Raw genomic sequence first — 17,151 nt, 5'->3', positions numbered from 1 at the left:
GGTAAGCGTTTAAAAGGAGATACGTGAGCTCTTCCCCTGCCATATAAACTCACGGATTGCTTTGTTTAGGGCAGTAAAGAATGACTTGGGGATCTCAATGGGTAAAACCTGCATCAGGTAAGTTAACCTCAGGATGACTAAGGACATGAGTATGTTCTTCCGCCCGAACCACGATCGATAAGGGAGGTCCAATGAGTCCAGCTGAGCAATTATGGAAGTTAGGAGTGGTTTATAATTTAGATTGAATAAATCCGATAGGAAGGGAGAGAGCTTTACACCTAGGTAAGTTAGATGTTGAAAGAGCCAATTGAAAGGGGAGTCTTTTTGAAGCATAGAGAGATTCAGGGAAGAGAGGCCAACATGAAGAACCTGAGTTTTGGAGGGATTAATTTTAAAATTGGACAAGGAGCCAAAGCGGGTTAGAATTGATAAAATAATGCCTATAGATTTACCTGGGTTAGTCGTGAGAATGAGCAAGTCGTCCGCAAAAGCAGCTAGTTTAATTTCTAAGTCCCCAACCTGAAGACCCCTAATGTCACCCTCCTCCCTGAGAGATTGCAGTAGGGTTTCCATGGTTATGACGAATAAAAGGGGGGAGAGGGGACATCCCTGCCTCGTACCATTTCTGGTTCGGAAGGGGGAAGATAAGGTACCATTGACGGACACGGATGCCGAGGAGCAGCAGTACATGGAAAATACTGCATTGATGTAGGGCTCAGGGAACCCGAATTTATACATGGCTAACCTGATGTAAGTCCAGTCGACCCTATCAAACGCCTTCTCGGCATCCGTGCCCATCAGGACTATGGGGATAGAGTTATGGGAAGCATAAAAAAGAGCGTCCAGAACTTTCATAGTGTTATCCTTTCCCTCACGTCCCTTGACGAATCCTACTTGGTCTGGGTTAATTAAAACGGGCAAAAATGTCTGAATTCTGGAGGCTAGCATTTTAGCTATTAATTTGAGATCCACGTTAAGTAGGGACAGCAGTTATATGTTTTAAAGCATTTCTTGGTTTGTATTAGTGGGAAAAAAAAGGGCTTATTAGCCGTTGTGTGGTGAAGTGCTGAAATTACAGCCCTTTTTGTTGTGCATTAGTGGCAAAAGAAAAATATATTTGCCGTTCAGAGGTGCAGTTATATGTTCTAAATCCCTTTGTGGCATGTATAAATGGAAATAGAAAAATATATTTGCCATTCAGCAGTGCAATTATAAGTTCTAAAGCCTTTTGTGGCATGTATTAGTGGAAAAAGAAAAATATATTTGCCATTCAGCCGTGCAGTTATATGTTCTAAAGCCCTTATTTGTGTGTATTAGCAAAATAAAGAGCTTATTACTGCCGTTGTGTGGTAAAGTGAGAAAATTGCAGACTTTTTGGGGGTGTTTTAATTTCCTTTTTATTTATTTATTTGATCTAAAAATATGTCAGACAGAGAAGTGTCAGGCCCTGCACAGGGGAGTGGCAGAGGCCTAAATGTTATTGGTGCAGGCAAAGATTGCAGCAGAGTGAGGGGCCGTGGCAGCAGGGGTCACTTAGAAAGGCCTTACCTCCCTGTGTCAGCTAGCGGTCATGTCTTGATCAGCAACCCAGCGGTTCTTGAATGGTTGACTCGATCTTCGACTTCATCACAAGTGACATCAGACACCCCCATAAAATAGTCAGTGAGTTTGTCAGACACAACCCTTAGTTGGCATGGCCCAGGAGCAGGCCCTGTGCCCTTACCTGTCCTCAACCTGCCTATATCTTTTTCTGTTCCCTCAGCCAGAAAAGTATTGTATGCTGTGGGCTCAGCTCCACTATACAGTGAGGATGAGCTACTACTACTAGAAGACAGTCAGCAGCAACTGGCAATCTGCTGCTTGCTCCACTAGCCAATGGTCTCTCGGAAATGACCTTCTTGAGGACCCTATCTGTTTGAAGCACATGCCAGTGTCTTTGGAGAATATACTGTAATTGTCTCCATTGGGCATTGAAGTTAGTAATAAATCTAGGAAAACCATACTTACTTTCTTTCTTACGGGGAGGAGGGTTTAATAGGTAAGCCCTAGGGGAGTTTTTAGCCCTAATATAACCTTTCCTGATCACCTTCTTACTATAACCTCTCTCCCGGAATCTCCTAGATAGAGCTTCTGCCTCTCATTCAAAAATGGCTTCACTGGAGCATATCCATCTGGCCCTACAGAATTGGCCAATGGGCATTTCCCGGGAGACCTGTGGGTGATGCAAGGACGAGGAGAATAATAATGAATTGGTGGCCGTGGGCTTCCTGTGTATATCAAAGCCCAAAAGGCCATCTTTCTCCACAGTGATAGCTAGGTCCAGGAACTCAACACGTTCCCCACTATAGGTCCATGTTAATTTGATAGTTTGGTCATTCGATGTGGAGATCCCGCAAAAACTTGTCCAAGTGTGACGTCGAGCCGTGCCAGATGAACGAAACGTCATCTATATATCTCGACCACGAGACCACGGCGTCATGACCCTCCACATTCATAACAATCTCCCTCTCCCACAGCCCCAGGAACAGATTGGCATACGAGGGCGCACATGTCGCCCCCATCGCCGTCCCCTGGAGCTGTAGGAAATAGCGGTCCTTGAATGTGAATGCATTGTGTTTCAATGCAAATTCCAGCAGTATCATGACCAATTTGACTGTTCATACTTATAGTAGTCAGGGATTCACTAGGTGGTGACCTTTCCCTAGTTTCCAGACCTAGTACCTTTTCCCTTCCCTCTTGTTGTCAGTGTGGAGTTATCCTCCCACACCACGCTGTGACATTATCAACTGCCAAATATCATCAATTTTGTCTGTGTCAGTGAGGCTATGGATCCAATCACTGCACTGGCTGGACAAAATTCATCCCTCCGGTCGTTAGATGAATTTTTCAGAGCGTTATGTGGTTTATGGCAGGGAGAGCATTCTGCGGAGATCTACTGCTCTGAATTTAGGAGATGGGCTACAGATACGGAGTAGAATGATCCCATTCTCCGTAGCCAATTCTTTCAGGGATTATCCGAGAGGCTTCAGGACAAGTTGGCCTTTCACAAAAATCCTGAGTCATTGGAAGCAGCTATGTCTCTTGCTGTACATATCGATAGATGCCTGAGAGAGAGATCTAAGGTCCCTCACTCTCAGGACGAACTATCATATAAAGTGGCAGCTTCCTCTGACTTCTTGAGTGGAGAGACTCCTGAGTTTATGCCTGTCAACAAACCAATGCAGTTAGGGGGAGCTACCCCTGGGCCTGCTTGCAAGAGTGTTAGTCATAAGAAGGGAGTATGTTTTTTCCTGTGGAAAAGGGACCATTTTGTTAATGTTTGTCCTTACATTTAGGTGACAAGATGAAAACCAAAAAAAGACGTTTAATTCCCATCTTACACTTGGTGGTTTAGGTGGGGAGTCAGAGAACTTACTTTTGTCATGTACTGGTAGTACCATATTTCTCCTGTCTGCCGAGGTGGCGCTAAAGTCCAAAACTGTGGGAATTGTTTATTGACAGTGGGGCAGGGGTTAACCTAGATGATGGTCAGTTTGTCCGTTTGCATGGGTTGACGACAAGTGCATTAGAGAAAAAATATTTTGTCAGAGATGTTTTCTCATTTTCTCAGAGATGTTTGTCACAGGTGGTGCAGGTCATCCGTTTAAGAGTAGGTGATTTTCATCAGGAATCCATTTCATGTTTTGTACTGGAAGGTCTGCCTGCTCTGTTGGTTCCTAGTTTACTATGGTTGAACAAACAATAATCCTACCATTGATTGGCAAGCGAGACAGATTCTCGATTGGAGTGATTATTTCATGGACAACTGTCTTAATACATCTCTTTCTGTCTTGACCACTAAAGCTGTTCCCTCTTTCATTTCAGATTTTTCTGATATATTTTCTAAGAGTGGTTGCCAGGGTTTACCCCGACACCGGGAATATGATTGTCCTATCAATCTTATTCCCAGAGCAAAGTTGCCCAAATCTAGGTTATATAACCTTTCTGAACCCGAAAGAGTGGCCATGTGAGAGTATATTGCTGAAAGTTTGGCTAAGGGACATTAGACCTTCCAAGTCTCCAGTGGCCATGGACTTCAGTGAGCTCAATCGGATTACGGTCTGTGATCTATACCCCCTTACTTTAATTCCTGACTTGTTTAATCAGATTGTTGGTGCCAAGGTGTTCTTCAAGTTGGACCTTAGGGGGGCATATAATCTGGACAGGATCAAGAAGGGGGGTGAATGAAATATGTAATTTAATACCCCAGAGGGTCATTTTGAGAATCTGGTCATGCTGTTTGGGTTATCTAAAGGTCCTGCGGTTTTCCAGAATGTTGTTAATAATATCTTTCATCATCTGGTGGGGAGGTTTGTTGTTGTGTATCTGGATGACATACTCATTTATTCTGCAGATAAAAAGACTCATCAGGATCATGTAAGACAGGTGTTACAGATTCTAAGAGAGAATTTGATGTATGCTAAGAGGGAGAAGTGTGTATTTGCAGTTCAGGAAGTGCAATTCCTGGGTTACCTACTCTCATTTTCAGGTTTTTATATCCAGATCCAGAGAAGGTCTATGCTGTGTTGGACTGGGTTTGACCCAAAAATCTGGTTAAGTTTTTTGTTCTTTCTGAATTACGTCACAAGGTGTTCAAGGAACATCACTGTACGGTTCTCACAGCACTGTCGATCTCATGGAACGGAGCAATGGATGCGGACATCACACGGAGTGCTGTCTGAATCTTTTGCGGCCTAATTGAAGTGAATAGGTCCGCATCCGAGCTGCCAAAACTGCGGCTCGAATGCGGACCAAAATAACGTCCGTGTGCATACGGCCTAAGGCTGAATTCATACTCAGGAGCTCCGTACAGTATTAGAATGTATTGGCTCGACAATGGAGCTGGACCCTCCGTGTTAGAGTAGGTCCCACCTGATAAGAAGCTATCTTGTCGTCTGTTAGGTGGGCTTGACATATTTTTGATCAATAATATGCGCTAAGAGCTTCTTCACTGCTTTGCAGTAAGTATTGGCGTCATGTATTTGACCCTGTTCACACATTCACCTGTTCACTAAGTCTTAGTGCATTTAGTGGTGTGCTGCTACTTTATTTGTTTGCTGTATTATTGCCGGGTAGCTTGCACCTGCGATTTGTCTCAGGAGGTGCTGTTCCGTTTTTTGCTTATATGTATATTATAGAGGACCAGGCATCCTCTTTGGAACTTAGCACTCCCCGCCCATCCCCCACCTCTTGGTGTTTTTAATCAGAGTAACAATGGAGCTGGACCCTCCATGTTAGAGTAGGTCCCACCTGATAAGAAGCTACCTTGTCATCTGGTAGGTGGGCTCGACATATTATTCAATAATATGCGCTATGAGCTTCTTCACTGCTTTGCAGTAAATATTGGCGTCATGTATTTGACCCTGTTCACACATTCACCTGTTCACTCATTCTTAGTGCATTTAGTGGTGTGCTGCTACTTTATTTGTTTGCTATAAATATATATATATATATATATATATATATATAAAAAAAACTGAAAAATGGGCAGCACACCAGAAAATAAAGTAAAAAGAAATTATTCACCAATAAGGCAATGCAACGTTTCGGCTCAGTCCTAGAGCCTTCCTCAAGCAATGTGTTGAGACAAAGTGCTCAGTGTATATAGCAAGCTCAATCAATGTGCCAGATTACAATCAAATGCCAATCAATAAAAACAATTACAATTAAAAAGTGACATATAATAAATGCAATAACATAACGAATATCTGATATGTGAGTGATTACAGTACATGATTAAATGTCCGCTCATATACAAAATATCTTTATAACAAACATGATTCTGAATTATAAATAAACATGATTCTCAATTAAAAATACATAAATTATCATATATATTGTGATTGTGTGACATGTGCAAACAATTACATAAAGTGACCAGTGCTTACTAGATGATGTATCAAATGAAGGGAAGAGGGAGGAGAAAAACAGATATATGGCGACGTCAAATTATCCACCGCCTGCTTCGGCGTACGTCATGCAGCAATGCTCATGTCAGGATGATGTATACAGCTTCTGTCATCATTGTATCGGGCGTATCTGTAAGCATGCGCCCATTCTTCTAGATGTCAAAGTGGCCATGTTGGATAAAGGAATATCACATAGTTCATCGGGCGCATGCGTCTTCAAGCCCTAGTGAATAGGACAAGATCAATCATGCCAGTAAGTCCCCAATGCAGAGCAACCTGCAACTAATGTAGAGGGGTGGCTGTATGGAACCAGGAGAGGGCATCCACATCCTGAGCAGATGTGGAGCCCTCCCCTGTGGGCACGGACCGAACACAAGCCCGCACGTCAATGCAGAGTCATGTTGCATCCGGGTCCAAATCCCATATATCACCATCAATTCAGAGGGTTCTCCTCCATAAGGGCTCACTGGCAATGAATGTATAAATAACTGATGACAGCCGTCAAAAATCACTTGACCCTTAAAAAAAGTTTTCATATTGTCATGGTAACAGGACCCAATCTCCGGATCTTAAATCAGCCTCTGTCGTCTCCTCACTACCCTCCGTGACAGTTCATCTAAAACATAAACAAATAAAGATACAATTAGAAGATATTTTTGTTAAAATCATACTATATGTATGTATATTTGTCTATAACAAAAGAACCACAAAAACATAGAGAACAAGCGGTCTGGACCACTGGGGAACAGGGGCAAGCCAACCCCTCACAAAAACAATCCAATATTATAGTCAAAATTCTGACTATGTGGTTTCAAGGCATTTAATGAATAGATCCACTGCAATTTTCTTTTCTTTAATAAAATAGATCTGTTCCCACCTCTCCTGGGCATGTGTACATGATCCACAATGCACCATCTCTTTCTGCATGTTTGGAGTAAAATGCTTTGAAACCGGTAAGTCGAGTCGTTTCTTTCTGATGGTGTATTGATGATTATTGAGTCGCGTCTTGAAGTCAGTGGTGGTTTCACCACCATATATTAGATTACACTGACATGTGAGGACATAAATCACATAACTCGAATAACATGTCAGATGATATTGAATCTGATATGCGGTGCCAGTAATTGAATGTACAAAGGTTTTACCTTTCATGATGTATCTGCAATTAATGCAGGCTAGACAGGGGTAACACCCCAAGCCTGCTGGTGACAGTGTTGTTTGTCTATTGACTTTCATTGATCCAACATCAGCTTTAACCAACTGGTCCTGTAATCTTTTGGACCTTCGATATGACATTAATGGGGGGGGGGGGGAGTGAAATTCTGCAACTGTCTTATGTCATCCACCCAGTATGTTTCAGTGGCGCCTAATGATGTTCCCAATGTCTATGCTTTGCTCAGTGTAGGTGGAGATGAAAGGGATTCGGGCTAGTTTAATATGTGTCTTCTTCTTGGACAGAATAACAGCCCTATCCAATTTGGAGACCATGTCCGTGTTTTGTTGTAAGAGACTTGATGGATAACCCCGGTTCTGGAATTTATCCACCATCTTGTTTAGGGTACTATCTAATGTATTAGAAACAATGCGTCTCGCTCTCAAGAACTGTGAGCGTGGTAGTGACCTTACCATTGATCTCGGATATTTGCTGCTGCATGCTAGGATCGTATTCCTATCCGTTGGTTTAGTGTACAGGTTTTTATGCAACGCACCATCCACCAAGGTAACTCTAGTGTCTAGAAATTGTATCTCACTGTGGGAATAGACCAACGTAAACTGAAGTGCACTATCAACTCCATTCAAAAGTATATGAAAATCATGTAGTTTCGGCACAGTACCAGTCCAGATGAGGAAGATGTCATCTATGTAGTGCCACCACGCCAAAACCTGGTGGAATTGGTGGCACCGATAGACGACATCCTCTTCAAACTGGCACATGAAGATATTGGCATAGGTTGGGGCCACATTTGACCCCCATGGCCACACCCTGTTTCTGTATGTAATAGGTGTCCTGAAATAAAATAAAAATTGTACCTCAGGACAATCTCCAATAGTGATAGTACAAATCTGCAGGCTTCTGATGAGAGAGAGGACTTCTCCAACATGCATGAGACAGCGGATAACCCTTTTTGGTGGTCAATAGAGGTATAGAGTGAGTTGATGTCAAAAGACACTAAAATAACCTTCTCTGTGTAACTCAAATCCACACTTTGCAGTTTCAACAATAAATCTGAGGTATCCTGTATGTATGACCTCCCCCCACATGCAAAACTACGTAATACTTTATCCAGGAATATGGCGATGTGACTGAAATTAGTATCAGAGCCAGATACAATAGGTCGCCCAGGTGGATCGATGAGTAATTTGTGGATCTACGGTAACACATAGATCACTTGAGTGACCGGATGTGGTACCGTTAGAAAATCCCTAAGATCATCATCAATGATTCCAGCAATCATCGCCCTAGATAATTCCTCCTGGATCACCTCAGCAATCCTGAATTTTGGATCAGTATCAATTTCCCTATAGACGGTGGTGTCGCTCAATTGCCTCAGGATTCTGCAATATATTTGTGGGTATCCAACACAACAACCATACCTTTATCGGCAGCTTTCACTGTAAGCTCGGGGTCATGTTTCAATTAATTTAAAGTAATCACCTCCTCTGTAGTCACATTGGGGTGTCTAAATGGTCATTCAGAGTGTGTGGACCTGAGTACCTCCATGTCAGATTTAACTGCAGTTATGTATGATTCAATCGCTGGCTCATTGACCACCGGATTAAAATAACTTTTTATATATTTTAGTAATTACACATTTTTTACAATTACTAAAAAAAATATATAAATTTAATTTTGCCTCTATTTCTGAAAAGTTTCTGATGGGATTCAAACTCACAACCTTCTACATTACAGCCCAGAATGTTAACCACTACACTATAGAGTTGCATGGCCAGTTATTTAAAAAATAATACTATGAGACTTCTGCTGTATAGCAATACTTACTACTAGCAAGCTTTTCTATACAGCAGAAGTCTCTTTCTTTTTTTTCTTTTTTTTATTAACTGGCCATGCAGCTCTATAGTGTAGTAGTTAGGTTGTGAGTTTGAATCCCACCAGAAACTTTTCAGAAATAGAGGCTAAATTAGATTTAAATACACTGACTCAAGCATTGCACTCCAGCACAAGCAATATTCGGCCAAGCATAGCGATGCTCAAGCCATACTGGTTTTCGGACGAGCGTGCTCGCCCAACACTATGTATTAGGTGTGGGAAGAGCACAGTGTAAAAACTTACACCAGCTGCCCGAAGAGGTAGTTTAAAGCGGAGCTGTAAACTGAACAACTATTACTCTGGAAACCTGCCGGTTGCAATATCTGCTTTTTCATTCATAAATTTAATCACCTCTTTTATATAGAAAAGATCCAGCAGTGCAAAGGAAGTTCCACTTAATGCTGTATAAGTTAATGCCTTTATCAACTCTTGGATTTTTTTTTAAGAGCAAATGGAAAATATTGCCAAGCAAAGAACAATGTAGATCAAAGTTTTAATCCATCCTTACAAGCAATACACTTGTGAATGCTATTAGAATCCGGAGGACGACCAAGGATATCCAATTCTCCTACCCTCCTGGGCAATAAAAGGCAGATAGAAATACAGAGTTAAGTATGTGTTAATCAAAGTAAATACGGGAGACATTGGATCAAATCTGGAAGTCTGTTTTTTTATTGCTGTCCTGGCTCCTGTGGAAAGTATTTTTTGGTAAAATGCAGACAATTCCTTAAACTTATTTAGAGTCTGACAAATGTTTTGATCATTACTGAGAAATTAAATGTATCTCAACAGAAAAAGAGAACACATCTGCTTGAACCGGCATGTTTACAATCATTTTAATGATGCCATTAAATACTCTTTCCAGCTCTTACTTTTCCTGCGTATTGAAAACATAAGTAAAATAAGCTCACCACCTGTACTCTCTTCAGTGTATCTTGGACTTTTAAATGGGAAATAAGATCTTCACTCTTAAAAAAGTTCATTCTGCTTCTTCAATGAGCATATGAACCTTACATAGCAACCACATGTTTTTTCAGTTTTGATTGTTATATACCAGAGGCTTCAAACATTAAATAATATGTTTTAGACACTTTGGACACTTGAAGCATATAACACTAATCTTTTTTCCCTTATCATATGCCAATAGACTTAAAGGAACACTAAACTAAACACTAAAATTAAAACTTAGTAATATATAAGAGATCTTCTCTGTATCCGTCAGAAGATCAGCCATAATCGCTCTACTACTTCTCCTTACTGTCATTGCTGTAAGACAACTGGCTGTAGCAGGAGCCTCCCAGACTAGTGATTTGTAAAGTGTCAGGACTACGTTCTCATTACTGGCATCTATGCCCCTTTTGATGCAGCCCAAAATCTTTTTGGCCTTGGCAGTGGCTATCTGACGCTGCGTTCTACAGTTAAGTTTGCTGTCCACTAAAATTCCTAAGTCCAGTTTTACTCACTGTTTTTCCATTTAGTATGTACTGGTGACATATATTTTTCCTTCCCAAGTGCATAACCTTACATTTATCAGTGTTTGAATGTCAGTGTTTTGGTTAGTGTGTAGGGTTGAGCGAACCCGAACTGTAAAATTCGAGTTCGTACCGAACTTTAGGATTTTTGTACCCTGAACCCAAACTTGTCAGTAAAAGTTTGGGTTCGGTGTTTCGGCAATTTAAGGTTGCTTTTTGAAAGGCTGCAGAGCAGCCAATCAACAAGTGTTTAACTCTTGTGCCCTTAAAAGTCATCTCAGCCATGCCTACTAATGGCATGGCTGTGACTGAATGGTGCAGCATGTGACCCAGCTTCTATATAAGCTGGAGACAGGTAGCGCTGCACGTCACTTTGCTCTTTTTAGTGTAGGGATATGATGCTGCTGCTGTGAGGGAGAGAATAGAAAATAATCAGTTATCAGAAGTGCCTGTTAACTCAACGATCTACAGTGATTTTGTTTTGTTGGTGCACTGCACAATCTTTTTACCCTGCTCTGAGCCCAGCGACACAGAAAAAGAACTTTTATCCGTCTGTTAGTTAGGTGGGTGTCGGCGGCCATTTTATGCAAGTTCAGTGCACCAGCAAAACATATTTGCATTTGTGACAGTCAAATACAATGTTTAAATACTACAGTTATATTCAGGGTTTTAAAAAAACACACTTTTTTGCAAGAAAATACATTTTGGGTCCTTTGCTGAATTTGTGACAGTCAAATACAAACTTTAAATACTGCAGTTATATTCTGGGTTTAAAAAAACACCCATTTTTTGCAAGACCCTACATCTGGGGCCTTTGCTGCATTTGTCACAGTCAAATACAAGCTTGAAATGCTGCAATTATATTCTGGGTTTAAAAAAACAGCAATTTTTTGCAATATCCTACATCTGGCGCCTTTGCTGCATTTGTCACAGTGAAATACAAGCGTTAGATAGTGCTGTTATATTCTGGTATTAAAAAAAACACCAATTTTGGGCAAGATAATACATTTGTGGCCTTTGCTGCATTTCTGACAGTCCAATACAAGAGTTAGATACTGCTATTATATTCTGGTATAAAAAAAAAAACACCCATTTTGGGCAAGTAATACATGTGTGGCCTTTGTTGCATTTGTGACATACTGCAGTTATATTCTTGGTTTAAAAAAAACACCCATTTTTTGCAAAACCCTACATCTGGTGCCTTTGCTGCATTTGTTACAGTGAAATACAAGCTTGAAAAACTGCAATTATATTCTGGGTTTGAAAAAACACCAATTTTTTTGCAAGGTCCTACATCTGGGGCATTTGCTGAATTTGTCACAGTCAAATACTAGCGTTAGATACTGCTGTTATATTGAAGGTTGAAAAAAAAAATTGTGATTGTGAAGTAATAGTATAAAATTCGCCTGACACACTGTTGTGTGACCTCAAGAAAATTTTACTCTTTATGATACCGGTACTTCCTTACTCTCAGTGAACTTAATTGTTGACTATTGTCAGTTACAATGTCGCCTAACATAAACCATCTGTTAGTTTGGTGGGTGAACACAAAGAATCAGAAGAGCGTCAATTAAGGGACGTGGCCCCGTTCGTGGTGCTGCAGGTAGAGCTCCTGTTGCAGGGAGAGGACGTGGTCGATCTGTGACACCTACACGCGCCAGTGAAACACCTTCCTCAGGTACGAGTAGGTGACAGAACCTTCAGCGTTATTTGGTAGGGCCGAATGCGGCTCTACGAATGGTGAGGCCAGAACAAGTACAGGCAATAGTAGATTGGGTGGCTGACAGTGCCTCCAGTTCCTTCACATTGTCTCCCTCACAGTCTCCTGCTAAAAGATCAGAGTTGGCACCTGCAGCCCATGTCCATCAGTCCTTCACCTCACCCCCTTGCAAATCAACCAAGCAGTCTGAACCCCAAGTCATGGAGCAATCTCTTCTGCTTTTTGATGACTCTGCTAGCAGGGTTTCCCAGGGCCATCCACTTAGCCCTTCCCCAGATATGGAAGAGATTGAGTGCATTGATGCCCAACCACTTATGTTTCAGAATGAGTACATAGGAGGACCACCGCAGCACATCTCGGATGATGACGAAACACAGGTGCCAACTGCTGTGGCTTTCTGCAGTGTGCAGACTGACAAGGAGGGCAGGGGTGAAGACTGGGTGGAAGATGATGTGGAGGACGATGAGGTCCTCGACCCCACATGGAATCAAGGTCATGCGAGTGACCTGTGTAGTTCGGAGGAAGAGGCGGTGGTTGCACAGAGCAACCAGCACAGCAGAAGAGGGAGCAGGGTGCAAAAGCAGTGCGGCCGTCCCCTAGACAGTACGCCTGCTACTGCCCACCACCGAGCACATCAAAGCCAGCTCCAAGGAGTTCCCTGGCTTGGCAGTTCTTCAGACAATATGCTGACGACAAGACACGAGTGGTTTGCATGCTGTGCAATCAGAGCCTGAAGTGAGGCATAAACTTCTCAACCTGAGCACAACCTGCATGACCAAGCATCTAAGTGCAAAGCACAAGCTGCAGCGGAGTGGACACCTCAAAAACCAAGAAAGGTCTCTGGCTCCTCCTGCTTCCTCTTCTGCTGCAGTCTCGGCCTCTTCATCCACCTCTGGAGTGACAGTGACACTTGCCACCCCGCAAACAGAGGATCTGCCAGCAACACCACCACCTGGGTCACCAAGCATCTCCACAATGTCCCATAGAAGCGTTCAACTTTCTATCTCCCAAACACTGGAGTAAAAGAGGAAGTACCCCCCTACTTAACCGAGATCCCTTTCGCTGAATGCCAGCATTTCAAAAGTACTGGACTTTGAAATGCTGTCATTCCGTCTGGTGGAGACGGAGAGTTTTAAAAGCCTTATGGCGGTAGCTGTCCCACAATATGTCGTGCCCAGCCGCCACTACTTTTCCGAGCGAGCCATCGCTTCCCTGCACAACCAAGTGGGGGACAAAATCAGGTGTGCACTGCACAAAGCCATCTGTGGAAAGGTCCACCTAACTATGGATACTTGGACCAGCAAGTACAGTCAGGGACGTTATATCTCCCTAACAGCACATTGGGTAAATGCAGTGGCAGCTGGGCCTGAGGCGGATAGCAGTTTGTCCTTTCACCACTGAGGATTTCCGGGTGCTTCTCTTTGCCTCCTGTCGCTTCCTCCTCCTACTCCCCTTCCTCATCCTCTTCCGCCTCCTCATCCGGTCAGCCTAACACCTTCACCACTAACTTCAGCACAGCCAGGGGTAAACGACAGCAGGCAGTTTTAAAACTAATCTGTTTGGGGGACAAACCGCGCAGGAGCTGCGGCCGGGCATGGAACAATAGACCGATGAGTGGTTGGTGCCAGTGAGCCTCAAGCCCGGCTGATGGTGTGCGATAATGGGTGAAATCTCATAGCAGCTCTGGGACTAGCCGGTTTGATGCACATCCCTTGCCTGGCGCATGTTCTGGATTTGGTGGTGCAGAGGTTCCTTAAAAATTACCCCGATATGTCAGAGCTGCTGCAGAAAGTGCGTGCCGTCTGTGCGCGCTTTCATCGTTCTCACCCTGCTGCTGCTCGCCTGTCAGCGCTGCAGTGTAACTTCGGCCTTCCCGCTCACCGCCTCATATGCGACGTGCCCACAAGGTGGAACTCCACCTTGCACATGCTGGCCAGTGGAGTTTCAGCTGCAGCACGCACGGGTGAGTCGTTCTGCGAAACAGCACCACTTCACCACCAATGACTGGGCCTCCATGTGAGACCTGTGTGCCTTGTTGTGCTCTTTCGAGTACTCCACCAACATAGCCAGTGCTGATGATGCTGTTCTCAGCATTACTATCCCACTTTTATGCCTCCTTGAAAAAACGCTTCGGGAGATGATGCAAGAGGATGTGGCACAGGATGAGAAGGAGGAAGAGGAAGAGAGATCTTTTCATAGGGTTTCAGGCCAGTCATTCACGAGTGGCTCAGAGGGTTGGTTCCTGCAACCACAAACGCCAGGTACAAAATTGTCCAGCCAGGGCACAGTTCTGGAGGATGAGGAGGAGGAGATGGAGCAGGAGGAACCGTGTTCATAGCAGGGTGGCACCCAAACCAGCTCATGGCAATCACTGGTGCGTGGCTGGGGGGATACAGACGATACACCTCCAAAAGAGGACACCTTGTCGTTGCCTCTGGGCAGCCTGGCACACATGATCAATTACATGCTGCAGTGTCTCTGCAACGACTGCCAAGTTGCCCACATTCTAACTTGTGCTGATTACTGGGTGGCCACGCTGCTGGATCCCTATTACAAAGACAACATACCGTACTTAATTCCGTCACTGAAGCGTGATCGTAAGATGCGCAAGTACAAGGTGACGCTGGTAGACGCACTGCTGATGGCATTCCCACCTGACAGTGGGGGCACAGTGAAAGCACAAGGCAAAGGTAGAGGAGGAGGAAGATGTCACCAATGCAGCTGGGGCACTACCAGCACCCCAGAAGGCAGGGTTAGCATGACCGAAATGTGGAAAAGCCTTGCCACGCCACAACAACCAGCAGCACCATCTGATATGGAACGTCTTAGCAGGAGGCAGCATTTCACCAACATGGTGGAGCAGTATGTGTGCACACGCCTATACATACTGACTGATGGGTCTGCCTCTTTCAACTTCTGGGTCTCCAAATTTGGGCACATGGCCTGAACTTGCCCTTTACGCCTTGGAGGTGCTGGCCTGCCCTGCAGCCAGTGTATTATCTGAACGTTTGGAGCACGGCTGGAGGGGGTTATCAGAGGTTAAATTTCCCAATGTTTTGGGGTGTACCCTAATTTAAAAAATAAAAATAAAAATGAAAACCAAAAACCAGTGTTGGCGACCTCCTCCTCCTCCACCGCCGCTTCCACGGACAATGCCACATCCACCGCCTCCTCAACCTCCTACTCCATATGGACCTCGTCCTCCTAGATCAAGATTAAACATTTTTATTTTCATGTATTTTATGTTATTTTAAGTCATTTCCTTATCCACATTTGTTTGCAGAGCACTTGCAATGCTCTTAACCACATTTTGATGCCATTTGCAGCCCTCTAGCCCTTTGGGTTTTTCACCCACAGCTGGTTTTGGCTCACAATCACTAATCGAAATGACTGACCAAGCATTGACCAAACATTGAAGTGTGAGCTATGCCTAAGTATATTTATAGTTTATTTTTTTCTGATTCAGGTCAAGGTTTAGTGTTCCTTTAACTAGGGAAAATATTTAGGGCTAATATCAATTTATGGCTAAAATGTAGGTAATCTAAATGTATAAACTGTATTAGAAAATACACTTAACACCTAATGATATTATCAAACTGGTATTCCATAACATGTCAGTTATAAGTTTAATGCAAATAATCATGACCATAGAGATTAGCAGAAAAGAGAAAATACATGGACATGAGAATGTATCAGAAAGAAATATTCAATTTCAAACCACAGTGATCATATGGATGTGACCATGGACATCCTATTGTATGTTTTAGGAGGTTTCTCTGTCAGCAGTCACTGCTATTTGATTTATGTTCTGTTCATACTAGATCTGTATATGTATCTGCTTAAAAAAATCTACTTGAGTTTAAAGTATCAGACACTGACCCTTAGAATAAAAAATGTAATGTTGAAAGGCATCTACTAAGGTTTCATTTTTAATACTTAAACAAAATGAATATCCTTTTAGCAATACATGTAAAAGCTTAGTGATGAAAGTTTGTCAGTGTGTTTCTGTCAACTATGTGCATGGATCAAGAATTAGGCTACTGAGGGTCATATTATTATGGGAGCGGATCAATATGGGTCAATATGGTTACAACTGATTAACCATGACATTCTGCTACATTCACTTCTTAAGATTAGTCAAATAGTACAATTCACAGTGCTAAAATATGAGAACCTAATCAGTCATGAAAAAAGAGGTGATGATAACTAAAGCAATGTGTTATCACAGCTTGAAGACAAAGACATAGATCCATATGAGAGGTCACATTCTTACATGCTAAAAGAATTCATTACTTATGGCTCTTGTCAATGGTGCAATTGTCACTCACAGTTATGTAGAGGACTGTAATGCCTGCAGGTAGGGACAGACATGGATGGTGAGCACTGACCTGGAACCCAGCCAGTTTTATCTACCTACTTGCATTACAAACCCTAGGTAGCAAGACCACAACTGGTCGACAGCCCCTGTGCTACTTACATGCAGAGACAAACACCAAGAGATGAAACAACACAAAAATAGGGTCATTCATAAATGGGTCAAAACCAGACAGGCTATGCAGTACCAAACAAGAAACAGAAAATGGTCAGAAGACAAACCGAGATCAGAACCAGACGGACAACACAGTACAAAATCAGAGACAGAGAATGGTAAAAAGATATGCCTGGGTCAGACGACCAATCCAATAAGCACATGAATACAGATAGTGCATCAGAGACTATCACTAGCACTGGTGTATGGCCAGGAAGGGGATTAAATAGTGCACAAAGTTCAAGGATCAGAACCTAATAGGTCATGACTCAGCACTCTATTATTCAGAAACGCTAGCACATAGGAATAGAGCAGCTGAGCAATCAGCCCACTGTTAATCTCCTCCAGGACATACCTACTGTGAGAAAAAACAGAGTATTGCATCTTGTCGCTAAGGATGCTGTTGTGTCACCAGGGGGCTTGGCTTAGCAGCA

The sequence above is a fragment of the Bufo gargarizans genome, chromosome 2 (assembly GCF_014858855.1).
Source record: "Bufo gargarizans isolate SCDJY-AF-19 chromosome 2, ASM1485885v1, whole genome shotgun sequence".
NCBI classification, from domain to species: Eukaryota; Metazoa; Chordata; class Amphibia; order Anura; family Bufonidae; genus Bufo; species Bufo gargarizans.
Note: the sequence above shows the minus strand (reverse complement) of the source record.